The sequence below is a fragment of the Felis catus genome, chromosome B4 (assembly GCF_018350175.1).
Source record: "Felis catus isolate Fca126 chromosome B4, F.catus_Fca126_mat1.0, whole genome shotgun sequence".
NCBI lineage: Eukaryota > Metazoa > Chordata > Mammalia > Carnivora > Felidae > Felis > Felis catus.
Window position 1 is genome coordinate 21518922 of NC_058374.1, and position 27316 is coordinate 21546237.

General features: G+C 46.2%; 1 protein-coding gene across 6 annotated transcripts in view; it reads right to left on the minus strand.

Moving 5' to 3' along the window:
- PIP4K2A (phosphatidylinositol-5-phosphate 4-kinase type 2 alpha) overlaps positions 1-27316 on the minus strand; it is a 194312-nt gene that overhangs the window by 106295 nt on the left and 60701 nt on the right. The window contains exon 1 of one of the 6 annotated variants that reach the window (XM_045060994.1): positions 13257-13473. The exons of the other annotated variants lie outside the window; for them this stretch is intronic. The gene's annotated coding sequence lies outside the window, so the exon portion shown is untranslated. Of the gene's footprint in view, positions 1-13256; positions 13474-27316 lie in introns of those variants that run through there. 6 annotated transcript variants of the gene reach the window in all.

Sequence of the window (27316 nt, forward strand, 5' to 3'; positions counted from 1 at the left end):
AGGCATCACGGCACAGGGCTGAGGGCGGAGCTGGGGTGCAGGATGTGGTGGATGGGATGCAGGAAAGGAACGGGGGGGGGGGGGGGATGAGATGTTTAAGAGGTTTTGCAGCTTTGAGAAGAGAACGGTGAAGCCATTACCAGAAATAGGGAATACAGAAGGAGCAGTAAACTTAGGGTAGGCAGAGGATGAATTATTTTGGGGGTGCACGTTATTCATGTGGCGATGTCTAACACGCACTTACAGATGTGGTTCTGAGGTCAAAGACGTTTACAAGTAATCGGGAAAGGGATACTAACGAAAGCTTTAGGAAAAGCTGCAGCTACAGGAATTGATAATGTTGCAAAGAGAGCTGTTCAGAGTGAAAAAACCAAATGGACCGTGTCTTAGGAGCAGGACTCAGTAAAGGAATCTGAATAGGAATATTTATTTTTCTTTATTCGTGGTTTTTTAAATGATTTTATTATTTATTTATTTTTAAATGTTTACTTATTTTTGAGACAGAGAGAGAGACAGAACATGAACGGGGGAGGAGCAGAGAGAGAGAGAGGGAGACACAGAATCGGAAACAGGCTCCAGGCTCCCGAGCCGTCAGCACAGAGCCCGACGCGGGGCTCGAACTCACGGACCATGAGATCGTGACCTGAGACGAACTCGGACGCTTAACCGACTGAGCCACCCGGGCGCCCCTTAATGATTTTATTTTTAAGTGATCTCGACGTCCAATGTGGAGCAGGAACCCACCATCTTGAGACCAAGAGTCTCATGCTCCACCGGCTAAGCCAGCCAGGCGCCCCATGAATGGGAATATTTAGAGATGGGAGAACCAGAAGGGAATAGGCAATGTGCCCTCCTGGACACTCAGGGAAGTACAGACACCGACCTCTGTCATCACAAATAATCATCATGTCCTCTGCCACTTTCGCTGCAGGGCATAGGAGCTGTTAGGCCAAAACTACACCTGTTAACTTACAATCTAGGACGGGGAATACAGATACGTATACGTACCGCACATTTGAAATGCAGACTTCCACGACACCAGTTCTGGGTATAAATATATGGGAGACTGCATATTATTGGTCCTGGGTGAATCACACCTCCCTTTATCACACCCTTACGAAGCCCCCTCCCACACAGACCCGGGTCTCGGCCATGAGGCTGGTTTGCGCCACAAGGCTGAGAAGTGCCTGTGCCCTGGGCTTGTCCTTCTAAAATGCTGCCGCTGGGGCCTCAGCTGACCGCCACATGGGCCATTCAGCCCCAGTGGATTCCCCGGGTGACAGCCGCCACATGAATGAGACCGGAGCTGCCCAGCAGAACCTAGCTCAAACTGCAGAATCATGGGCAAGTAGTTACTGTTTTTAAGCCACGAAGCTTCGGAGTATTTTATTTATATAGCAATGCATAACTGCTTCCAGACACTTTTTTTTTAAATTTTTTTTTTAATGTTTATTTATTATTGAGAGACAGAGCGTGAGCAGGGGAGGGGCAGAGAGAGAGGGAGACACAGAATCGGAAGCAGGCTCCAGGCTCTGAGCTGTCGGCAACAGAGCCCGATGCGGGGCTCGAACTCACAAACGGCGGGATCGTGACCTGAGCCGAAGTCGGACGCCTAATGGACTGAGCCACTCAGGCGCCCCAAGACACTTTAAATTTGGGGGGGAAACCACATTCATGTGGGGAGACAAGGAAGAGCAAATGTGGAAGAAGTTTTAGGTTTCAGAATGAAGGATATCCATCCATCCATCCATCCATCCATCCACCCACCCACCCATCCACCCATCTACCCACAGAAGATTGAAAATGGCTCCATGATCTGAAACCTGGGTTGGTCTCTCTGGCACAAAGCCCCTTTTCCAGATGCTTCTTTTTAAATGTATATTCTCACTTGTCGATTTTACCCACGATAATCCACAAATACAGATTTCAGAACTGAAGAGCAGAAAGGACCGAAAGATGACCAACAGATGAGGAAACTAAAACTAAATAGGTGACTCATTCCTAAAGCACCACAGTTTTTAGTGTCGAAACCAGAATCGTGAGCTGCTACCACTTGGCCCGATGTGCTCTGGGCTATACCCACCTGCCCCATCCTGACCACACACTCTGCACGACCGAGCCTTTATGGACTCAAGAAAGCCAGTCTTTCTCATGCCCTGGTACACGTGGGGCACGTCGTCTTTTCTTCCTCGTGCAGTCAGGCTCAGTGGTTGGATGCAATCATCCAGGGGGTGCTCAGAGAAGCAACATGGAAGCCACACGCAAGGAGGCTCAAGTGCACTTGGCCAAAAGGTCACTACAGCTATGCTGCGAAGACAAGACCAGGCCATCACCACCAAAGCAACCCCAGGAAACCAAGGGCGTGTCGCCACAGAACTCCACAAATCACGTTTACTCAACATTTAGCCTCAATGCACATCAGGTCTCAGGATGAGCAGCGCTAGTTTACCAAAATGGTCTCGCAGACAGACTTCCACACTAACATTTTGGACCGGCAGAGGGATGCGAATGGGTAATTTGAACATAGGTGTGAGGACATTTCTGCAATGGACCTATAAATGAACAGCATCTCTGGAAAATGTGGCATTTGGAGATCGCCTGCTCTGCAATTTGGCTGGCTTCCTCTCTCAGGACCTCTTCCTGAACAGTCCCCTTGACCAAGGCCTACAGAGGAAATTGCACTAATGATCCCTAATGGGGCTCCAGGGGGGCCCACTGGGGATACTAATCTGCATTTTGAGGCAACTTTCATCTTCCTGGTTGACTCTACTTGCTAAGAATTAACATAATTAAAATAAACAACTTCAGCGCGCGTGTGCTTACTCTCTCGCTCAAAATTAACACTGAAAATAAAATAAAAAGCATTAGGTTTTAAACACCCCCATCTGATATAAAACTAGGGTAGGGACTTCAAAAGCACATCCTTTTAAATGAACTCCATTAGCCTCTACCATGCTGTTCCTTTGCTGTGAATAATCTCTTATCTTCTTGTTAAGTATCTACGTACACAGAACCACATTCTTTGGCTAATTTGACCTAAACTTACAGGCCCTCTCAAAAACCCCTCACCTCGGAAAATGGTTTTCTGATGTCCTCTGTTCAATTTTCCTTAAAGTAGGTCTTAAAAGTATTCCACATGTTTTTTTGTTTTTAAGATTTTATTTTTAAGTAATCTCTACACCCAACACGGGGCTCGAACTCACGACCCCGAGATCGGGAGTTGGGCGCTCTGCTGACTGAGCCAGCCGGGCACCCCTGAAGTATTTCACAGTTAAGTAGAAGACCAGAAGGAAGGGGTGGGTAACATCCAACAGAGCTGCTCATGTTCCTCCTTCCCTTTTCTTTTTTTCCGGCCCTCTCTTAATCCCATCTAAACACTTTCCCAAACAAGTGGAAAGGGCCTACCACTAATTCCCCCAGTGAACAGGGATCCATTGGTAAAGGAAAGGAAAAACTATTTTTCTACAATTGTTCCAAGTTCACGCACAACAATTTCCCCGACACATTTTTTTTTTTTTTTTGGCTTTTGTTTTAGAGGAATTCTGTAAGACCTCGAAGTTCAGTGGAGAAGATCTAAAACTCAGGGTGCCCTGGAATACTAATTACTGCTTTTCTAATAGATTGGAGGTAGTAGACCCAAGTAAGAATCTTTCTTGTAACTACTCCCATTTTAAAGTCTTCACAGATGTCCAGCACTTGTTTAAAAATAAACAAAAGCTGATAGTTAACCTGGAAGGTACATTCTCAGGGTCAACGCCACTAGCTTCAACCGATGGCAGCAAAACCAAATTGATTTGATTATACTGATAGGAAAAACAATTACACATGGTCAAACCTGTAGTCAGGAGAGGGGTGGAATACTCAATATAAGGCACTCGCCGAATCAAAGGCATCAGAGAAAAAATGTAAAGCATGTATATTAGTCGATAAAAAGATAGTCCACCGGGGCCAAGAGAAAATATCTGAAGCACATTTAAGTAATTGTCGACGTTCAAAAAGCAAGCAAACCCAAAAGTGCTCAGAGAAATCACAGCTCTGCTCGCCAAAAACACCCTCCTAGGTTCCGGTTTACTTTATACTTAGGGAAAAAAATCAAAGGGAGTTTAAAAGGAATTAACATTTTAGTTAATTGAGACACACAAATGTATTGCTCTCATGGTCTCCATCCAAGGGTCAGAATTAAAAGCTTTAAAAAAAAAAAAAAAAGATGTATATCCCCAACTTTTTTCAGGTCAAACTGACTTGGACATAAGCATCAGAAAAAAAGTAGATAATACACCCAAGAACACAAATGGGCCAAACGGAGTGGGTGGCCATCAGAGAAGAATACCTTTAAAACGTCTTTACAATTAGAGTATAATTTTTCACAACACCAATTTTCCTAATTAAAGCCCTTGGACAGGCTATTTGCTATAGCTAAGAAAAAGAAGTAGCCATAGCTTAAAATTGAACATCTTTTCAGCGATCTCTTTCCTTTAATAAGCATAAAAGGATTTTTACGAACACCCGTAAAACTAAAAAGTTGCATTTAATTCATGGAAGCAGAAACGATTAGTCATGTAATGTCTTCATCTGCACAAATTCACAGTCCCTTCTTCAGAACATGCAGACCACGTGAAGGAAATTACTACGCTGAATTTCATCCAATTTCCAGCTGTATTTCCATTTTCGAACTTAATTAAAACTGGCAGTTTCACTAAGAAGATTCAAATTTCAATCAGATGGGTGTGTTGTCTTTTTTTTTTTTTTTAAAGAAAAAGCAAAAGAAAAATCAGTATGTCCCAAGCAAAGGATTAACAGAGCTTTGATTAGAATTGAAAGCCATGAGTTAAACAGCTGTTTTGAATTACCACTTTTATTAAAACACAATCCTTTACATGGAGCCCACTGGATTTTTTCTTTTTTTATTAGTTCTAGAATATTGAAAGAAAATGTTTGCTTGGCTTAACACAACAGGGACTCATCACAGAATGATGGGGACAGTATTGCAGTGGGGAAATTCACTCCTCAGTGTCTCCCCTGGTGGCACTAGGTATTTTAGAACCCAGAGAAACCTTGGCAACATTCAAGTGCTCTTTCTACATCTTCCGGAGCACTCCCGGTGATGGGGTGGGGCAAGGCGAAGTGAGAAACGAGATCCACCTTGTAGAAGCGTCAGCTTGTGGACCAACAGGAAGTCTTTTTCATGGGAACGACAGGACAGTGTTTAAGGAGCAGCAGAATCTGCTGGAAGGTCAGCAGCTGTGGCAGGAAAGGGCACTGTGCCCGCAAAGGGCAGGGAGCGGATTATGCTGACGCATAATATGTATTAATAAGGCAGTGCTCCCAGCGACCTGGGCACCACACCTCGGGGATCTGCCTGTCCTCTTCATGGGGTTCTGCTGAAAACGACAATTATGGGCACATCCTGACAATCAGGCTTCTTGGTGGATCCAATTTATTTACCTCCTTCTCATCCTGTGGGAAAATGGAATCTAGACTCTAGTGATTGACATTAAGTTGCTTAAAACATGGCTCCGTTTTGTTACGCCCTAATGCAAAATGGAAATAAAGTGCAGCTGAAATAGACAAGCTGTTGGAGTCAGATGAAAGGGAACAATATTTAATGTTCTATATAAACATATAGCAAGGATGTGGAGCCTATTGAGATCTAAGGGGAAATTATCAAGCAAAAAAGCAATACACAGTTCTAAGAACCAGGAAAAAGACTGGGGAAAAAATACTTAATTTTATTCATATTGTACTTTGAAAAATTATTTTAATGACCATCTTATATAATCAAGTCTTATCAAATAAGGAAATGCAGTATGTGATAAGAACAGCAGTCTTTTTAAAATTTATCACCATTAACATTCCTGTGAATTTATTATATCCTCTGATGCTACAGACAGCAGTTTAAAAAATTTTTTTTTAATATTTATCTTTGAGAGAGAGAGAGAGAGAGAGAGAGAGAGAGAGAGAGAGAGGGAAACAGAGTACGAGCAGGGGAAGGGCAGAGAGAGATGGAGACACAGAATCTGAAGCAGGCTCCAGGCTGTGAGCCCCAACGCGGGGCTTGAACCCACGAACTGTGAGATCACGACCTGAGCTGAAGTCGGACGCTCAACCGACTGAGCCACCCAGGCGCCCCACAGTTTCAGCCTTGGAGGGAACTCTGCCGACCACCTAATCTAACTTCCTCATTTTATCAAGATAAGAAACGGAGGCACAAGGGCATTCGAGGAAAGGCTGGGCGAAACCTCCAGGCTCCTGACTACCCAGCCAGAGGTCTCTCTTACCCACAACCCACAAGAGATGATCCTGAGCTTACCAAGCCCACTCTCTGCCACTACAAATGCAGTCTGTCTCAAAACAGGGATCCTCAGTAGATCACAACGGGTGCTGGCTTTGACATAAGAAGTGAATTCTTGTTCTCAAGAGACCTTCCATTTACTCCTTTAATACATACTCAATCCTCTCTTTTGAACGCCCAGCTCACCACCCACCTCCTTCCCCCCCACACATACCTGGTTACCAGAGCATTAGGATTCTATATACTGTGACCCTGTTCCTGGCCATCAGAGTTCCCTACTCCCCACCATGACTGCCCCATGCAGGGCTGGCCGTGGCCCCAAGCCTTCTTTCCAGAGTTGGATGCTGGCCTCTCCACATGGCTGCATGGTGAGGCACAAGAACGGAGGCAGTCAGAGCCTCGCAATTTGCCCGGGAGGCGGCGGAGGTGCGGACAGAAGCAGAGGAGACACAGAGAGATCCTGGCAGCATCCGGCAGGGGGCCCTGGTTCCGGCCATGCTGCGGGCTTTGGCCCCCAGAATGCCCCCTTGGCATCCTCAAGACAAAGAACCTCTCTTGGCTCACCTGGAACCGGGTATGATATTTTAGTCACATCATTAACCCAAGTAAAACACTTTCATTTCATGATCAGCTGTCCTGGGAAAACCAGTAACGTCGGCAATGCACAACAGATCAACACACAGAACTACATCTGCTGGCCAATTTTCTGGTAGGTGCAAGAAAGAAACAAGTTCTCTGTTTTCTGGAGACTGGCTCTTTGGTCAAGACAGACTCAACCCTGGGGATGTGATGTGCCTCTCCGTGAGGAGAGTACTTGTCCCCAAACGCAGCTGGAGGAAGAGCCGAGAGGCGAGGGGAGGATAAAATTTCCTCGGACTTTTGATGATATTACTTTAAATTTTTTTTTTTCAACGTTTATTTATTTTTGGGACAGAGAGAGACAGAGCATGAACGGGGGAGGGGCAGAGAGAGAGGGAGACACAGCATCGGAAACAGGCTCCAGGCTCTGCACCATCAGCACAGAGCCTGACGCGGGGCTCGAACTCACGGACCGCGAGATCGTGACCTGGCTGAAGTCGGACGCTTAACCGACTGCGCCACCCAGGCACCCCTGATGATATTCTTACTTAAAAAAAAAATAGTTCGGACCGCTTGACAGTGAATTTTTATTCTTCCATCTCACCCAAAAGAGCTCAAATCAGTGCTAACAACTCGCATTTTGCTCCCAGGTATCTCGTACTCATCTAATAAGCAAACGGTAGGTGTGAGTACGCGTGTTTTTCTCACCAACAGCCTTGAGCGCTGAGAGACAGGAAGCAGATCTGTTTGGAGGGCAAAACAGCAAAGACCACCCTTACTTCTGCTGAGCACGGTTGTCTGGAACGCCATCTGGTTATCAGAGGGTAAAAGCTGTATACTCTACGTACTGAGTTTCTTCTAACTTACGAGGGACACTTTTTCTTCTCTTTTTGAACCCAAACAGGGGTCGGGAGCCAAGATGGGCCTCCTAGAATCTCCCGGGAGGAGCACGCTCTCCTTACCCCCACCTGCAGACGTCAGTTAGGACTGATTTCAAATGTCTACAAGACTTAGTAAGGAAAGTCGGAGGTTACCTAGTCAGATCATTCTCGGGGTAAGTTGGCTGGTATGTTCTCTTTAATCGCTTGCCACCTTCTACGTATCCACGCGGAGAAGAGCTCCCACCCTCCTCACACAGAAGGATCAGCAGGAAAAAAAAGCAAGCAAGCAAACAGGAAGAAAGCTGACCAGGCTATCGATTCGGCTGACCCACAGATGTTTTCTCTCCTCAAAATACACAACACTGTTTACTTACGCTACAAAGTTTTTCCAAACACGGGCTGAGACCCGCTTTCTAGAAGACGCTTTCACAAGCTCTCCGGCCAAAGCCCAACAGGAAAAATGAGACCTCGGTAACTCCTATTATCATTACGCTTCTGTTTCCCCAGCTCTGAGAGGCCTGTTAAGAGGGTGTGTGTTGGCCCCGTGCCACTCGGTAGCATGCCACATTCTAAGTCCTTCCAGATAATTCGGGATCTAAATACCGTGTGTGTGTGTGTGTGTGTGTGTGTGTGTGTGTGCGCGCGCCTCGTGCCACTCGGTAGCATGCCACAGGGAAGAAAAATCACATTCTAAGTCCTTCCAGATAATGCGGGATCTAAATACTGTGTGTGTGTGTGTGTGTGTGTGTGTGTGTGTGTGTGTGCGCGCGCGCGTTCCTGCTTCACTTAAAGGAGATGCGTCATTGTTTTGTGAAGGGGTGCTGGCATGGAGAGAGAAACAGGGACACCGATAAGAAAATATGAGCAGGCGTTCGAAGTGAACATGCACTCCTGGGATTTGGGGGTGGCAGCACCCCCATCTCAAACCCCACCCAAGACCCAACTTGTCCATACAACGGGAAAGATAACAACGCGCCAAAAAAGTGACAACCGTTCCAAGGTACCTTCAACCACGTGGGAGCAAACAAGTGGCTGGCAGGATGTGGGGCACTTCCTCCCACAGCTGCCCATCTCGTCTTTGTCCCTAGTAACAGGGGAACTGCCCCCGGGAGGTCGCAGAAGACAGGACTGGGGAGACTTTGTTCACGTCGGGTCCACCGAGGCAGCTGGCAGATTAGGCCAGAGTAAGTGACCCCAATGAAAATACGCTACTGACAAGTATATGCAAAGTGACCTTTTGGGATGCTCTGCAGTGAAATCTCCAGCGAGTCACTGGAAACAGAGGGCTGAGAACAGCAACACAAGAACAACGTGCGGAAAGAAGTACGAGTTAGGTTCCAAGAAAAAGCATTCAGGAGATAAAAATAAAATATCGAGGAGAACATCTCCGCCTTATCTTTACTCACCGTGAGCCACCCTCATCTAAAATCCCTCCTGGGTCCTTTCGGAGGTTTACCAACCCTGCAAAGATGTTCAGATTGGATCTCTTCCCTCCTGGGAGCTCTCCTGGGTTATTCCAGCCCTGACTGATCTTTCTCCCAGACTCTGGGCCTCTGGAGGACATTAACAGATTATTCAGTGTGTTCATAGGTATAGTTTTCTCTATTTTTCTGCAGAGCTGTATCTTTAAATATGCTAAGTTTAAAAAAAAAAAGGGTACTAAATAATGAGTTCATATATAGAGAAAATATTCAGACAAAAAAAAAAAAAAAAAAAAAACAACCAACACTCACTTAAAATGAGGGATAAATCTGCGTAACACATTCTGTTAATACCCCGGTTAGCTAACATTCCCTGGCCTTCAGGTTATTACTGTATCAAAGCAGATGAAAAGTAATGTCAAGGAAATTTCTTCCATGGAACACCTTCTTTTCATTATTCCACTTATTCAAATTTTTATGAATGTCTTTGAAACTCTTTAACCACTTGTTCCAGACAATGAACTTTCTGCCTCTTCTAAGTGTTTTCCCTCAGACCGAGAAACATCCTTAATATTGGACTCTCTCCTGTCTTTTCTAACCTCTCCGACTTTTATAGGAGAGAACCCTGAAACACTTGCCCTTTTTTTTTTTTTAATGTAGTTTATCTCCAGGAAGAACAGAAAACTGATTAGCCGCAATTGAACATTAAAAAACAACAACAACAACAACAACAAAAAAAACCCTTGCTCCTGTGGTCTCAAACAAGCACATTTTCCTCTCGTGCTTCAAGGCAACAAATACAATTGAATGTAACTATTTAAAACATACCCCAGGCCTAACAAGCAGTTAGGCCTGTGCCAGGCCACAATGTCTTTGAGAAATCAATTTGGCCAATAAAAGGCTGGAGACTACGCACCCTCCTGGAATAAAAAAAAGCACAGAGATGTTTGTGATCAGGAGAACATAGCCCAAAGACATTGGCTAGGGAGCAGTAAGCACCTTCTTGAAACTCGTATCTGGCTGTGAAGAATTAGTCACCTAACTTCCCTCAAAAATCTCATTGTTACAAATCGGGGGGCCCCTATAAAAAGAAGTCACTGTTCTGGTCCCTGGAATGTATTTTCATTCATAGTTCTGCTTGGAGTTTAGCTATATGCCATTCAATTTTTCAGAGTAAGAATTCCTCCAGAAATTCTGGCGGATGTACTATCGGGCACGCATTCGTTTAATGAAGTCTCTGGAAGGCGTTGCCAAATTTTAAACGTTCCATCATGCATTTATTCACCAGTCACCAAGCAACTGATGAATCATTTAACATCTTCCTGTATTCTGCTATCAGATGAGTCTATAAAGGCTCTAAGTTTCTTTCTCCTTGGACTATAATTGTTTTGTTTAAAAAAACAAAAAGAGAGAGAGAGAGAGGTTTCTTTATTAAGTTTGCATTTTAAAATTCTTAACTGGCTATCAAATGAATCATTTTGCACAGAAAAGGGGCAGAGTGGCGGGAGTCCCTGTTGAATGTGTGAGAGAACCCTCAGCCAAAACACACACCCAGCTGACATTTCTTTTCTATGCAAGTGCCTGTGCATCTCGTGCGGGGCAACATGTCTGGCCACAGTGTTCTAAGGAAACATGTTCCTTGTCCTCCAGGAGTTGATAACGTGGCTAGAAAGTGATGCTGCAAAACACGAGGAAGCAAGAAATCTGAAAGCATGGGAATGGAACATAAAGAATGTCGGCGGGGGGCCTGGGTGGCTCAGTCGGTTAAGTGTCCGACTTCGGCTCAGGTCACGATCTCACAGTGCATGAGTTCGAGCCCCACGTAGGGCTCTGCGCTGACAGCTCAGAGCCTGGAGCCTGCCTCGGATTCTGTGTCTCCCTCTCTCTCTGCCCCTCCCCTGCCTGCACTCTGTCTCTCAAAAATAAATAAAATATTAAAAAAAAAAAATGTACACAGGGGTTAACACTTAACCTGAATACTCTGACCTGCACATGAGTGTGAACATGCACATGAGTGTAACACCAGGAACAGGGTCCATGGCTACATAACAGAACAAATTAACCCGGAAGGAGGAACAACGCAGGCCCGCCGGTGACTTACACAGCGCGTGAAGAAGACTGGCCCCAAACAAAACGCGTAAGGAGGCTGATTCTTCCGCACATTACCACCAGCCATTCGCAACACCTTCCTCTCCCACCCGAGTCTGCCGCAAGAGACCAGAAGGAGCACCTATTCATTTGTTAGGTGTTCCTGTTCACCCCCCCCCCGACCCTCGTTAGTCTATAAACTACATGGGGACAGAGGCTCATTTTCACCCCAGAACCCGTCGGTGGGATTTGGCCCAATCAACATTCGTCAACTAACATGCTACCAAACTGTGCCCCAAGCCCTTCCCCCATTCAAAGTGGCCCGCCCTGTGCCCCACTCCCTCGGGGGACTTCTCGGGTGACAAATGATCGGACGATCCATCCACGCGACGTTTCAGTGGGTACAACTGTTTCTCTGCTGCCGGGCCACACGCACTCTGTTCTAGCCTCAGTTTTCCCAACGAAACAATGGAAGCTGGAACGTGTGCCCCACATCCCTCACTGTGAAATTATCGGGGGGGGGGGGGGTGCCGCAGAAGGGGAGGAAAACGTGCCCCTCTAGGTTGTCTGGCCTAATAATGAAGTTGACGGAAGACAGATTAGCAGGAGAAAAACAAATTCAGTGTCATACAGATGGGAGCTCACAGAAATAGACACAAAGAACGGCCCCAAGCAGGCAGCATTTACACCCTTTAAAGAAAGAAACAATGATTTGTGAAGACCTGACAAAGGGTCTCGGGGCTGGCGGTAACAGATTAGTGAAAAAGTAATGGGGTTTGCTTATACAGCCTTCTCGGCCCTGAACTTCCCATCTTTGGCCACAAGGGCGCGTCTCCTTTTACCCTGCAGGTGCGGGGCGGATACCTTTCCCACAGGGAATTCACTTTCCGCTTTCAGAAGGGCAGAAAGTCCTCGCAGAGCCTCGCTCCGAAGTTAATTCTGACTCAAAATCAGACGCGAAAGTGGCATATTGTGGGGTGGACTGCCCGTGGCTGTATCAACGTGACCTCTTACTTTAGCGAGATTTTGTTAATCCTCTAGATTTCTGGTCTCAAAAGCACAGGCTCCCCTTTAGGTATCGCTCAGGGTATATCGTGGTAGGTCAGTTGACACGGCAGTAACAGATTGGTTGTTTTACGCGACCTTTCCTAGGTCTGGTCTAGCTGCCGGCGGAACTGGACGCGTGAACCAATCTCCACGGTGTTTAGAGGCGGTCTGTTTGCGAAAATAAAAATATTCCCCCGCTCAACTTGATGGGGAGTTTCCTCTTTGGAAAAATGCACCGATTTTCCTCGGACTGGCTTTTCTACCTTTCCCTGGCGATTCTTGCTTCAGCAGACAATCCGCCTGTCGGTGGTGTAGGGCTCGGGGCCCCCTCACCCCACGTCCTCTCCCACCACGTGGCTCCACGTCCCATCTAGACAGACGACTCCCGGATCTGTAAGCCCGGCTCGCCCCCTCCCACTGAGCTCCAAACCTGTTCCCAGTGGCTCTCTTGACATCTCCTCGTAGATGGCTCAGAAGCACTCACTGCCCAGTGAGTTATGCCTGGAACCTGGGATCTTTTTTCTCTCGCTCACTCCCCCCACCCTCCTCCAAGCCACTCTCCCAACTGCGGCCGCTGGGATCGTGTGAAAACACTCATCCGCTAATCACCTTCATGCTCAAAGGAGGACTTTGATTGCTTTTAGGAAACACCCTTCTTGTGACCTCAAAGCCCTTCCTGACCTCACCCTACCACCCAACTCGGCGGCCCTGTCGGCTCTCACCCCCTCACGCCAGCCTTCTCTCCTGGTTCCAGCGAGCCTCAGGCCTCACACTCCGGCACCCTCGGCCTGGGGTTCTCTTTCCCACTCCACTTCCTGCTTCACCTAGCAAATTCACCTCCACCTTCAAGCCTTGGCTTAAATGCTTTCTCGAGAGGCCTCTCTGGCACTCACCCCACCTCCAGTTTAGATGAAGTCCCCTTATTATTTACTTCTAAGCATCACGTACCTGGCCTTTCCAGTTTCATCACGACTGTCAGTAGTTTGTGGCATGTGTTTAGTGCCACTCCCCTCCCAGGCCATCAGAGCAGACCAGAGAGCTCTGTGCAGTTACCCCAGGAGCCACAAGCCAGCACGCAGTCCCCAAGTGCGCCTCCTTCCGGTGGGAATCCTGCCCGGTTGAGGCTGGAGGCCAAAAAGCACCAAACTTCCCGGCCAGTAGCCATTCAGAGGTAAAATCACAATCCCGCCCTCCAGCTCAACCTAAGACCGCCTCTTCAGCATTCCCGAAGATTCTCTGAGCCACTAACACATTCAATTCCTTATTATCTAGATCAGTTTCAGCAGCTTCTGTTTTCTGTAATTGAACCCTGACTCATACAGGTGCTCGATATGGGTTGAAGGACCAGTCAATATGCATAAACAAGGGGCACCTGGGTGGCTCAGTTCGTCAGGCATTTCGGCTCGGGTCACGATCGGTAAGTCAGGGAAGCCAGCCCCGAAACTCTGCGTTAAGTGTGGATGCGGAATCTGCTAGAGAGTTTCTCACTGACTGTCGGTCGGTCGGTCTCCCTTCCTCCTTCTGCCCCTCTCCCCTGCTTGCACACTCTCTCTCAAAAAAGAAAACAACAAAAAAAACACACACAAACAAGTTTATAACCTGCACACATGACACTTTTTAACGATCCACTTCAGCAACTGTCTTAGACCACTGAATTGGGTTATTTTGTGGGGTGACTCTTTTTGCAAAGCAAATGTCTTCAGAGATACCAACGCTGGTCATATTTCATGCAGGAAATAATTAAAATCAGCTTACATATCCATGATAAAAGTCATCAAGCATAGTATTTTACGAGTTGAAGGGTCCATATGCTGTCGAGACATAAGCCGAGTATGTCCTAAAACTAAAAACTGCAGAAGTCTTCCGCGGTGTGAAAAACTCAGTCTCGAAACTCGGGTTGTACTGAGTCTGCGCATCGCCGGGAGCACAACGTGATAGGTTTTCAATAAACGACACACAAATCGTTCTCAGTTGAAAATGTGGGCTCCTTGGGGCGCCTGGGTGGCGCAGTCGGTTAAGCGTCCGACTTCAGCCAGGTCACGATCTCACGGTCCGTGAGTTCGAGCCCCACGTCAGGCTCTGGGCTGATGGCTCAGAGCCTGGAGCCTGTTTCCGATTCTGTGTCTCCCTCTCTCTCTGCCCCTCCCCGTTCATGCTCTGTCTCTCTCTGTCCCAAAAATAAATAAACGTTGAAAAAAAATTAAAAAAAAAAAAAAAGAAAACGTGGGCTCCTCGTTGTGCATCGATACTGCTTTGACATGTTTATGAGAAAAGGTCATCCCTGAGGGTAGGAACCATACAGTAAATTAAGCTCAGGGCCCATCCCTGAGAAGGGAAATACAATTGTAAAGAATTGTTAAAGGGAGAATGTATGGAAAAGGGGGAGGGGGGCGTGGGAAAAAGGAAATGAAGGCGGACTTCCTACCCTGTTCTCCCCATCCCGCCACGTTGAGGGATCCCCTGAGGCCCTGAGCCCTGCGGGTACAAAAAAATCCACTCTCAAACTTCCTAACCCCCTTTGTCTTCTATGCACAGGCCAGTTTCCCTGGGGAGGTGAACTCCTGGCACGGGCAGGCTAGCACGTTCCATCCACCTGTCTTCGTGTGCCTCTTACCGACCCAATTCAGCAGACATGCACGGTGCGCGCTGGCCGTGCGACCAACAGTTAAGAGGAAGGCCGTTCCGGCCCCCTCGCTGCTGCTGGGAACTTGGTGGTTCAAGAGCTGCTGGGGGGCAAAGCCGCACAGAGCAGCGGGGACACGCCCTCGGTGGGCTTGGAGAATCGTGCCGAGACCCGCGCACCGGCTCCATCGGTCCGACACCCCGGAAGGTAGAGGAGACGCTGGAGAAGGTCTGCAACCTGAGCGACGATCGGAGGGTCAGTTCTGGTGCCAAGGCCAGCCGTCCCCTCCGCAGGGACCGCGGACTTTGTAAACGGTGGGTTCTGGGGGGGGTGGGTGGGACACTGTCTCTGCTTGCTACAGGGCAAGGGTTTAATAACACGGAAGAAAGGAAACCCCGTCGAGGGGCTGCGGGATGGTAAATGACTTTCCGCTGGGTGCAGACGCCCAAGGCCATTCGTATTTCCAATTTAATTTTGGAAAACAGATGTTTCGGTCAATTTTTCAGGAAAATGTAATCTTATAATTATTTCCAGAAATGCTCTGAAAACGTTCCTGAAGGATGAATTATTTTACTTCCTCAAGGTCGGGCGGTTGGTCGCTCAGCACTTGCTGAACTTTCCCCCTAAGAGAAAAATCAACTATTAAGAAAATGGAAACAAAGTTCTCACTTTCCAAGAATTTACAGTGTATGGGGGGGAAAAAAGGAGGAACCGAGATACTTAATGGCGGACAAATGATTCAAATCACAAAGGATGAAAAATTACAAATTCGAGGATCCTATTAGCAACTTTACCTGTGAAAGACGTTTTGGACATGGGCTAAGACTTCAGAATTTGAAAAACGCGGTGGGAGGGTGGGTGGTTAACTAGGCTGAACCATACTTGTTTCGTTGTCTCTTAAGAAGCACAGTCTTCAAAGAAAGGTTAAGTTTTCAAGAGACGCAAGCAAGGATGGTGGTCTGTGAAAATCTGCAACAACGTGGCACCAGAGGGAGGGAGCTGATCTGGAGCCATGAGACCTGGTTATAGAATTCTGAGCGAGTTAAAACCTCTGGGCCACTCATCCCACTTTGAGACAGGGATTATAATACCATCCAGCTATATCACAGGGTATCCAATGGGCTGTGTAGAATGCTTTGGAAACCATGAAAGGTTGGCCTGTGAAAATTCAAACTAAAGACAAAGAGGAAGGCTCTGGCAAGAGCGCACCTGGGCATGGGAAAGAAATGTATGGACCGATGCAATGGTACCTCACAGGAGATAGGGGGAGGGAGGTTGGGGCGCACCCAGGATAAGCTGTTGTTGGTCCTGGAGTACCACCAGATGGAAAAATACCAATCTGGCCCAACACCGAGCCAACAGGTTTCCACAGATATTAAGGAAGGACGAGGGTTTTTTTGTTTTTGTTTTTTTCAGAGAGAGTCGGGGAGGGGCGGAGAGCCTGATGCGGGGTCAAACCATGAGATCGTGACCTGAGCCGAAGTCAGACGCTTAACTGGCTGAGCCACCCAGGCACCCCAGGATGGATGAGCTTTTAAAAAGATGTGCAGCACTCCTGGGTATTTACCCAAAGAACAGAAAAACTCATTCAAAGGGATATACACCTTCCTATGTTAACTGCAGCATTATCTACAAGAGCCAAATTATGGAAGCAACCCCAATGTGCATCCATAGATGAGTGGATAAAGAAGATGTGGTATATATACCCTACGGAATATTATTCAGCCATAAAAGAAAAAAAAAAAGAATGAAATCCTGCCATCTGCAACAACATGGATGGAACTAGAGAGTATAAAGCTAAGTGAAGTAAGTCAGAGAAAGATAAATACCGTATGATTCACTCATATGTGGAATTTAAGAAATAAAACAAATGAGCAAAGGAGGCGGGGGGTGGGGACACAAACTAAAAATCAGACCCTTAACCACAGAGAACAAACAGATAGTTACCGGAGGGGAGGTAGGGGGGGGGGTGGTTGGGGGAAGGCAATTAAAAGCACACTTCTCTTGGTGCAGAGTAACGTATGGACGTGCTGAATCACTATATTGTACACCTGAAACAAATACAACATTGTCTGTTAATTACATGGGACTTAAACATAAATACACAAGTGCACGGGCACCGCGCAGAGGTCTGCTATCACCGTTCCTGTGTCTGCGGACACACCAGCGGTGCCTTTTGGGCTGAAGCCCCTTGCAGGGGCGAGACGACCATCTGATCTGTGACTCTCAGAACTGTGGTAACTCGCGCCCTGCCTCTGCAGAAGCCCGATGCCCCAGGCTTCCGACGCTGTCTCTTGACTTAGCCAGTTCACAGCTGTGTGGTCTTTTTTATTTGTTTTGAAAATACAGCTAAGTCTAGAGAACAGAGGCAACCGCATATCATTTTGATGTATTTCCTTCTAGACTTTTGGGTTCCAAGCAGTTTGCAGATGGCTGAGCTCATGACATAAACCATTCGAGAGTCTAGTTTTTTGCACTAAAAATTCTCCGAAATAATTAATTCTCCAAAATAATTCTCTCAAACATGAGTACGTGGCTAGAAAATATTCTAACATGTCTGTACCATAATTCATCCTTTTCTTTTTTTTTTTTTTTTTAAATGTTGCTGAACCAGTCCCGGGTATTTCATTTACATCCATCGTTTGTTGAGGAACAAAGGTTCGTTTTTTTGGTTCCTGTATCTGGCTAAGGGCTACATCTCTTATGTAGTGTTGGATCCTTCACTGGAGGCTAACAAAGAATGGACACCATCAATTCTGACAACATTCGCTCTTTGCCATCAGCCTCATTAGCATCTTGGGAGAATCGAACCAAGAATCGTACCCATCCTTCAAGGCCAAGTTCATAACCATCTGCTCTGTGAAGCTTTAATGCCGCAACCACTCCAGCCCTCACTTAGGTCTTCTCAACTCCAATAGCTCATCTCAAGGAAGTAATTATACAATCGCCAATTGTTTGATGTCAAAAAACATTGTTTTTTTCCTCTTGGGTTGGTGGATACCTTTTGTTCTTGCTGCCTAGCACCTATTCAGATCCTTCTGGTGACAGCGTCCTATGTTCTTAACCTGGGCCACCAGCCCCGCTCTGATTCCGAGCCCAGCTCCCAACATGGAACGTGCTGAATTGTGCCTTTCTTAAGAGATAAGCACTCTCCTTTGCTTTAGGAACAAACACATGACCCAATATGGACCAGTGAAAGTCAGGTCCAAGACTTTCATTCAAACCATTAGGGGAAGAGACATTTTCCTGCTGGACCCAATGATGAAAAATGTAGAGCTGGGGTGCTGAGGCCATCCTGCTTCCACAGAAGGAAGACAGAGCAAACACAAAGCGGAGCTGAGATAACCAGAAAGAACTAGGTCGCAGTAAACTTCTCTGTGAGTCGCTAGCCCGAATTACGTCTGAATTTTTGTAAACAAGTGGCAGCAAGTTCCCTTCTTTTTTTTTATTTATTTTTTATTTTTTATTTTTTTATTTTTTTTTAAATTTTTTTTTTCAACGTTTATTTATTTTTTGGGGGACAGAGAGAGACATAGCATGAGCGGGGGAGGGGCAGAGAGAGAGGGAGACACAGAATCGGAAACAGGTTCCAGGCTCTGAGCCATCAGCCCAGAGCCTGATGCGGGGCTCAAACTCACGGACCGCGAGATCGTGACCTGGCTGAAGTCGGACGCTTAACCGACTGCGCCACCCAGGCGCCCCGCAAGTTCCCTTCTTGATTAAGCCAGCCTCAGTTACTTTCTGTCACTTGGAAAATCGATTTAAAACAATAAGGCCCCGAACGATCTGTCGATTAGATTTTAGACTCCCTGAGCTTGATTAAGTGTCCACTGATTCTCAACCGCACCAAGAACAGGGTTCAATGAGTAGCGTACCCCCTTGGGTCCAGGGCCATGGGTCACTTTGCTCTGTGGCCGTCCCAGTACCTAAGACCGTGACGAACACCTCTAACACCTGTTTGCTGCTTGGAGTCCGGCCCTCAAGCGGAGTAAGACACTGTCTTAAGCATCAGCCCGTCACAGCCTGTTGGCAGAGACGAGGCTGCAGGCAAAACAGTGCTTCCTGCCCACTGCATATCCCTCCAACGGCCAGGTGGAAGAGCTGGAACTCATCCCACACCACTCAGCGAAATGAGTGATTTTTAGGAACAAAGCACCAGTCTTCTGTCAATACTTCCAAATTTCGAGAGACGTAGTATCTGCCTTTTCAAGGATCTTGTTCCATTTGATTTAATTTTTCATTTTTGTGGGTCTGTAACAACTCCTCCAAGAGCAATTTCAGATTTTTCTCATCATCTGAAGGATCGCCAAAAGGGATGCCTTTTCGTCACACTCCAGAACAAAGGAGATGACTCCTGTCCTTGAAAGAAAGGCCATTTTGGTGCTTGGGTGGCTTAGTCAGTTAAGCGTATGACTCTTCACCTCGGCTCAGGTCGTGATCTCACAGTTCATCATGAGTTTGAGCCCCGCGTCGGTCTCTGCGTTGACCGCTCGGAGCCTGCTTGGGATTCTCTCTCCCGCTCTCTCTGCCCCTCCCTCAATTGAGCTCTATCTCTGTCTCTCTCAAAATAAATAAGCAAACATTAAAAAAGAAAGAAACAAAGAAAGAAAAAAAGAAAGAAAGACAGACTATTCTGACCAAAAATAAAAAACAAAAATAAACTCCAAAACACAAACGTAAAATGAATTTAGATTCCACATGGTACATGTTCAGGGTCTTCATTATCTTTTTTAAGTTGTGACACAGACGCTTAACATGAGATCTGCCTTCAACACATTTTTAAATGTACAATATGGTATGGTCAATATGGGGACAACATTGGAGCGCCTGGGTGGCTCAGTCGGTTAAGGACCCAACTTCAGCTCAGGTCGTGATCTCACGGTTCGTGGGTTCAAGCCCCGCGTCAGGCTCTGTGCGGACAGCTCGGAGCCTGTGGCCTGCTTCGGATTTTGTGTGTCTCTCTCACTCAAAAATAAATAAATGTTAAAAAAACAAACAAAACAGTAAGATACAGGCACAATGTTGCATAGTGAGTCTCTAGAATTTAATAACCCTTGCTCTTTTTAAATTTTTTTTTTCAACGTTTATTTATTTTTGGGACAGAGAGAGACAGAGCATGAACGGGGGAGGGGCAGAGAGAGAGGGGGACACAGAATCGGAAACAGGCTCCAGGCTCCGAGCCATCAGCCCAGAGCCTGACGCGGGGCTCGAACTCACGGACCGCGAGATCGTGACCTGGCTGAAGTCGGACGCTTAACCGACTGCGCCACCCAGGCGCCCCCTTGCTCTTTTTAATATAAAAGTGTCTTCTAAAAGAATGTGCCCACCAAAGAAAACAAACACCTGATGACAGCCTGAATTTGGGGAATGGATTCTCTACCACATATAACTCTTTGAAGGCAGGTAGTGTAGCTGGCCTGTCCATCTGAAAACCTTAAAGTCCAGGCACGGGACAAGAAAGAATAAATATAGAAATACTGTCAGTAATACTCTTTTTTTTTTTTAATTTTTTTTTTAACGTTTATTTTATTTTTGAGACAGAGAGAGACAGAGCATGAACGGGGGAGGGGCAGAGAGAGAGGGAGACACAGAATCGGAAACAGGCTCCAGGCTCTGAGCCATCAGCCCAGAGCCCGACACGGGGCTCGAACTCACAGACCGTGAGATCATGACCTGAGCTGAAGTCGGATGCTTAACCGACTGAGCCACCCAGGCGCCCCTAACTTTTTTTTTTTTAATGTTTTATTTATTTTTGAGACGGAGAGAGACAGAGCGTGAGCAGGGGAGGGGCAGAGAGAGAGGGAGACACAGAATCGGAAGCAGGCTCCAAGCTCTGGGCTGTCAGCACAGAGCCCGACGCAGGGCTCGAACTTACAAACCGCGAGATCATGACCTGAGCCAAAGTCGGACGCTTAACTGACGGAGCCACCCAGGCACCCCAAGTAATACTCTAACTTTTAAAACGGGTGCAATCATGTTAATTTCAGATCCAGTATGGATTTACAAATGGGACCTACCTATTTTTTGGGGGAGCTACAACCCTACTGAGGTCACCACTACAGAAATACGTAGCGTCAGAAGTACAGACAGGAAAAGGAAAGAATCCTTTTTTCTACGGAATCGGCTATGAATAAAATGCAAAAATGCTTTACTCACCACAGAGGGAAACAGTTTGCCATAAACTTCTTTTGTTGATCTTTTCAAAATTAGACTTTCAAGAGTTTGCTGTATTTTCTGTGGTAGCAAAAATGTCATGCCCCAATAGAAATCATTTTAGGAAAATGCTGCTAATCAGAAAATGTTAACAGTTATTAAAAAAAAAAAAAAAAAAAAAAAAAAAAAACAATTCAAAATGTTGAATGTGACACAAGTGGCAATAGAAGAGATTTATCCCTGGAAAGAGTTCTAACCCTTTGCAACCTAATGCCGTCTTTAACACCTGAACACGCACTAGTGGAGAAATGGACCACGGTACATTAATGTGTTATGTACATACAGGAATCCGAGGACGTGTATAAAATACATGTTAAACGGACACAAATACAATAAAAAGAAAAGCAAGACAGAGAATGGATTTAAACTACCAAAAGGTCAAAATAAAGTGAGACAGTGGAAAAGAATTCAAATTCGAAAACCACACCTAGAACAAATCCCACACCTGTTTTAAAGAAACCTTAGGGGCGCCTGGGTGGCGCAGTCGGTTAAGCGTCCGACTTCAGCCAGGTCACGATCTCGCGGTCCGGGAGTTCGAGCCCCGCGTCAGGCTCTGGGCTGATGGCTCAGAGCCTGGAGCCTGTTTCCGATTCTGTGTCTCCCTCTCTCTCTGCCCTCCCCCGTTCATGCTCTGTCTCTCTCTGTCCCCAAAAAAATAAATAAACGTTGAAAAAAAAAAATTAAAAAAAAAAAAAAAAAAAAAAAGCTTAAACGAGAAGCTTCTTTGATTTTTACCAGATCTCCTCTATCTTATCAACACATTGGGATTATATGGTTGGTACACAGCAAAAGGTCCCATAGGAATGAGAATGAGGGCAGTTCTTCTTTTTTAATTAACACTAAGTCGCTATCCTAAACCCTGTAATATCTCAGGCGTTTTACATATATAATCTCATAAACTCTGCAGAACAAGTCCATTAGATATGAATGTCTACATCCATTTTAAAGAAGAGAAAACTGAATTCAGCAAAGTTGATTCACCCCCCCCCCCCCATTATATTTAATCCCACAACAAAACTTGTCCTCTGGCCGTGAGCTCTACAATGCCCTTAAGCAGATTTCCAGGCCCCTACAAACTGCTGGGGGCAGCTCAGCCCCGTGGACTGTGCCCTCACCAGAGTATAAGAGATCTGCTGTCGCCGCCCTGCTGGCTGGACAAACCGGACAAACGACTGCCCCTGTGGTCTCAGCCTGTGAGGAGGTTGGACTGGGTGGGTCCTGGCTCCTTCTGGTTCTAACCGTTGAATTTGATTTGAAAAATATAGCTTTCATCAGGTTTCAGGGATGGTCTTTTTCTATTCCTAAGCATATACTGCCCGATATACTCATAACACATATTACAAAACCATTCAATTACTATGAGGACAAACCAGACAAGAAGCCTTCATTTCTTTACCAGCCATCACGAACAAATTCTATTAGGGATCCATTTTAGGGGCTGTTGTCAGGGTGATAAGGCTGTGGTAGATAGAGCTTGGTTATCTTTAGTGTGGCTTAAATGTCACAACTCTTGTGACGCTTTCCCTACCGGCCCACACACCCCCACCCACAGCAGAACTCTGTCCTTCCCAGCTACAGAGGACAAACACTGCGTCCTTCACGCACCAGACAAGCTTTGATGATTGTTTCCATGATTTTCTGCCTTGCTGGACGTGTGTTCCCTGAGACATGAAACCACCTGAACTCGGGGCGCCTGGGTGGCACAGTCGGTTAAGCGTCCGACTTCAGCCAGGTCACGATCTCGCGGTCCGGGAGTTCGAGCCCCGCGTCAGGCTCTGGGCTGATGGCTCGGAGCCTGGAGCCTGTTTCCGACTCTGTGTCTCCCTCTCTCTCTGCCCCTCCCCCGTTCATGCTCTGTCTCTCTCTGTCCCAAAAATAAATAAACGTTGAAAAAAAAAAATTAAAAAAAAAAAAAAAAAGAAACCACCTGAACTCATCCCTGTATCCCCAGCACTTACTCCTTGCTACGAGGTTGGGTGCACCATCAGTGTTCAACACGTGTTTATTGAAATGCCGAACTGTCTTTCAAAAGGCACGTAAGAAGGCAGACAAGAAAAGAATCTAGGTGATCTGTGTATTTTATGACTCATAGGATCCCACTAACCACATACCAAGTACATGCCTGTCTCATTTTGCATAAAGGATGTGCTCGTGAAAGATAAGGAGAATTAGAAATGGACTCATCTTGCTAATAATTTCCAAGAATCTTAACCTCAAATGAGGCAATTCTTAACATTTTTTTAAAGTTTATTCATTTTGAAAGAGAGAGAGAAAAAGTACAAGTGAAGGAAGGGCAGGGAGAGGGAGGGAGAGAGATGGAGAGGGAGGGAGAGAGAATCCCAAGCAGGCTCTGCACCAAGAGTGCAGAGCCGGACGCAGGGCTCAAACCCACAAACTGTGACATCATGACCTGGGTGGAAGTCAGATGCTTAACTGAGTGAGCCACCCAGGAAACCCTGGGATGTTTTTAAAGTAAAAAAAAAAAAAATGTGTCATGGAACCTGAACACCACCTCAGTTCATCTACATTGCTAAAGACTTGAATGTTTTTTAACTTCGATCAGTTTTTTTTCAGTCCTTACAGTTACAAGCCACAACATGACAAAATCATTTATCTGCAGGCAACTGAAATTAATCAGATGGAGTTTTCCTGTGGTAGTTCTCCTCCAACTTCATCTTGGTTTTGTCTTGTTTTTTAAAGTAGGCTCCACGCCCAACGTGGGGCTGGATCCCCTGACCCCGAGATCAAGAGTCACCTGCTCTACCGTCTGAGCCAGCCAGGTGCCCCTCATCTTATTTGTAATTCAGACTCGAGTAGATTAGGCTACACTGATCTGAACGAATTCTTTTAATATGTGAGAACAAAGACAGGAAGCATCACATGTCCTGAAATCAGGCCACAATGCCCATCCCCGAGGTGGGGCCAATCAAGGAGGTTTCAAGGAGGGGGCCATTTTAAACTGAGTTCCAGGGGCGCCTGGGTGGCTCAGTCAGTTGAGCGTCCAACCTTGGCCCAGGTCATGATCTCAAAGCTTGTGAGTTCGAGCCCTGCGTCAGGCTCTATGCTGACGGCTCAGAGCCTGGAGCCTCTTCAGATTCTATGTCTGTCTTTCTCTCTCTCTCTCTCTCTCTGCCCCTCCCCGGCTCACACAATGTCTCTCAAAAATAAATAAACGTTAAAAAAATTTTTTTTCTTTAACTGAGTTCCAAAGGAAGGAGGGAGCAGACTATGGGGGCAATGTTTCCTAAGAATGCAAGGGCAAGCAAGGCTGATAACACAGAGGAAGAAGCAGGGGACAGCAAAGGGATTCCCTGCCAGACACCGGAAATCCTACCTTCAGGGTGGTGAGATCACGGAAAAGCCCTCAAGCCCCTCTGTCCTTCCCCCTCCCAGCTGCCCCCTTCGGGCTTGCTAGAGGCCAGCCCGCTGCCCCCGGTTCTTCAGACGTTCACAACGCTATTCCAACTGCGTGGTTTACGTGTGTGTGCCTTTAAATTAAACCATAACCTCTTCAAAGGCAAGAACCTTGTTTTTTTGCTGATGTTCTTGCCCTGATAACTGGTAAGGGCAGTAGGTACCCAACCAATGCTGTTTGAATGACTCAATCAATGAGCCTATTATTTTCAGTGTTTCAGAGCACGGAGTTACAGACACTGGACACAGATTCTAGGGGCAGAGGACGGGAGAGAAGAGGCTCCTGGAAATGAGAAAACCACTCATAGGAGGAAAAACCTAGGCAACCACTAGAGGAAATTCGGATAAGAGAGTGGGATGTGGAAAGAATCCTAGGAAATTCAGAGGCCGACATGAACCTCTTAATTTGTGAGAATAAAAACTTACCCAGCAGAATGGGCAGCTTTGACAGTTTACGATGATTCCAACTCTGGAAAGCTGGGAGCAGGGACAACTCAGTAACAGGACAACTCAAATAACTATGCACCACTCGCTGCAGGAAGCAGAAAGGAAAAGTCTCTGTCTGGTCTCCACTTCCAATGCACAGTTTTGCACACTCCCTCTTTACTACACTCTGCGCTTGGCTATCCCGCTATAATTTCATTTTTAAAAACGGATTAAGGGGCGCCTGGGTGGTGCAGTCGGTTAAGCGTCCGACTTCAGCCAGGTCACGATCTCACGGTCCGTGAGTTCGAGCCCCGCGTCGGGCTCTGGGCTGATGGCTCAGAGCCTGGAGCCTGTTTCCGATTCTGTGTCTCCCTCTCTCTCTCTGCCCCTCTCCCGTTCATGCTCTGTCTCTCTCTGTCCCAAAAATAAATAAACGTTGAAAAAAAAATTAAAAAAAAAAACGGATTAAAATCATTTAGTCCAGGCATCTGCATTTTCCTAGCACACTGCATTCTTCCATCAGTTCTCTCTCCTACCTTCCCACACTAAAATCCTTTCCCTCTCCCCTTCCCTAAGTATAATTCGAAGAACCAAGTGCCTTTTGGGAGATCAAAAGGGTTTTTTCCTCTGGTTCCGGTCCAGCATTCCCGTCAGATTCTGCCGAACGCTGAGGTGGATTTCTGAAATGCTCTACGGTGAGGTTTCCAAAAGGCAACCTCGAGTCGGTATTTGTGAGCCTGACAGGAGATGTGATTGAAAACATTTTGCACATAATTAAGGATTCTTGTGGCTGGTGTTCAGTTCTGTCCTTTCAGGGGCAAGGACGCATCACTGTTCATCTGTGGGAGTACACTCCTAAGTTAGATTAAAAGCTCACTCGAGGGGCTCCTGGGTGGCTCAGTCGGTTGAGCGCCGACTTCGGCTCAGGTCATGATCCTGCGGTTTGTGAGTTCGAGCCCCATGTCAGGCTGTGTGCTACAGCTGGAAGCCTGGCACCTGCTTCGGATTCTGTGTCTCCCTCTCTCTCTCTGTCCCTCCCTGTTGGCGCTCTGTCTCTGTCTGGCTCTCAAAAAATAAAATATTTTAAAAATACATAAAAAATCCAAAAAGCTCATTTGACAAGATGTGAGGTCATGTAAAAGGAAAAAGGAACCTTTAGCCTGATGACCACAAGTGGCTTAGGCAGGCACGGGCTCTGGCCAGGAAATGGAGAGACTACACTAACAGAGAGTATGTGGACACAGGGAGGTAGGGAAAGGGCAAAAAAGGCAATGATGGGAACAGCTCAATACAAATGGTCCCCATAAAATCTGACCACCCGACCAAAACAGGAATCTGTGAGCCTGGGCGTTGCCTGTCCCAGACCCACTTAGACGTGTGCAATGCAGCCCACATGCAGGTCTGCAACGTCCAGGATGTGCTGGCCCAGAATAAGGAGAAAGGGGAGGCAGTTGGTAAGCCCCCAACTTCTGGGATCAGCCTGGAATTAGGACGTATATTCTCCTAATCCTACCAACAATGTGCTGACCAACGATAGATCAAGTCTTTGCACGTCACGTCAGTGGTACATTGAGACGATCCTGGCCATTCTAGCTGGATTGAAATCCTTGGCTTTCCAATTAACTAGCTGTGGAATCTCAAAGGACGTATTTCTGAGGCTATGTCCTTTTCAAAACAAGACAGCAACAACAACAACAACAACAAAGGTTTCTGTTTCTTTTGACTGCTGTAACACAACAGCAGGCGATTAATAGAGATTTGCTAAATTAGCAAATAAAGGAATGCTTAATTGAAACATAAGCTAGCACACAGTTGCTGCTTAATAAGTGTTCACGACTTTGAACCTCCTCCTCCCCTCTAACTTTGAAGTGTATTCTCCATGTGGTTTCCTGTTTGGCCTTTATAAAATGTATCAAATGAACAAAGTCATTCTTTCTCTAATTGTAAAATAATACAGGTCCATTGTTGAAGGTGAACATATTGCATATTAGATTCGCAAATTTTGAAACATACTGGGATGTCGACACCACACTTCGTTAACGGTTTGAGATTTATATCAGAATGCTAAAAAAAAAAAAAAATGCAAAGAGTCAAGAAAATAAAAATCACTCACTCCATCATCCAGGGATATTACGATGTTTTGACATATATTCCTCCATTTTGTCCATGCAATGCTCTAGAAATACATTTTTCTACAAAAATGGCCAACGTAGTAGGTACGTTTGTATAGCCATACCAAAATTTAACTATCCTCTTACTGCTATGCACTTCTGATTTTTCCCTTATTTCTGGCCATTATAAACAAAGCTGCATGATCAACATCACTGTGCAC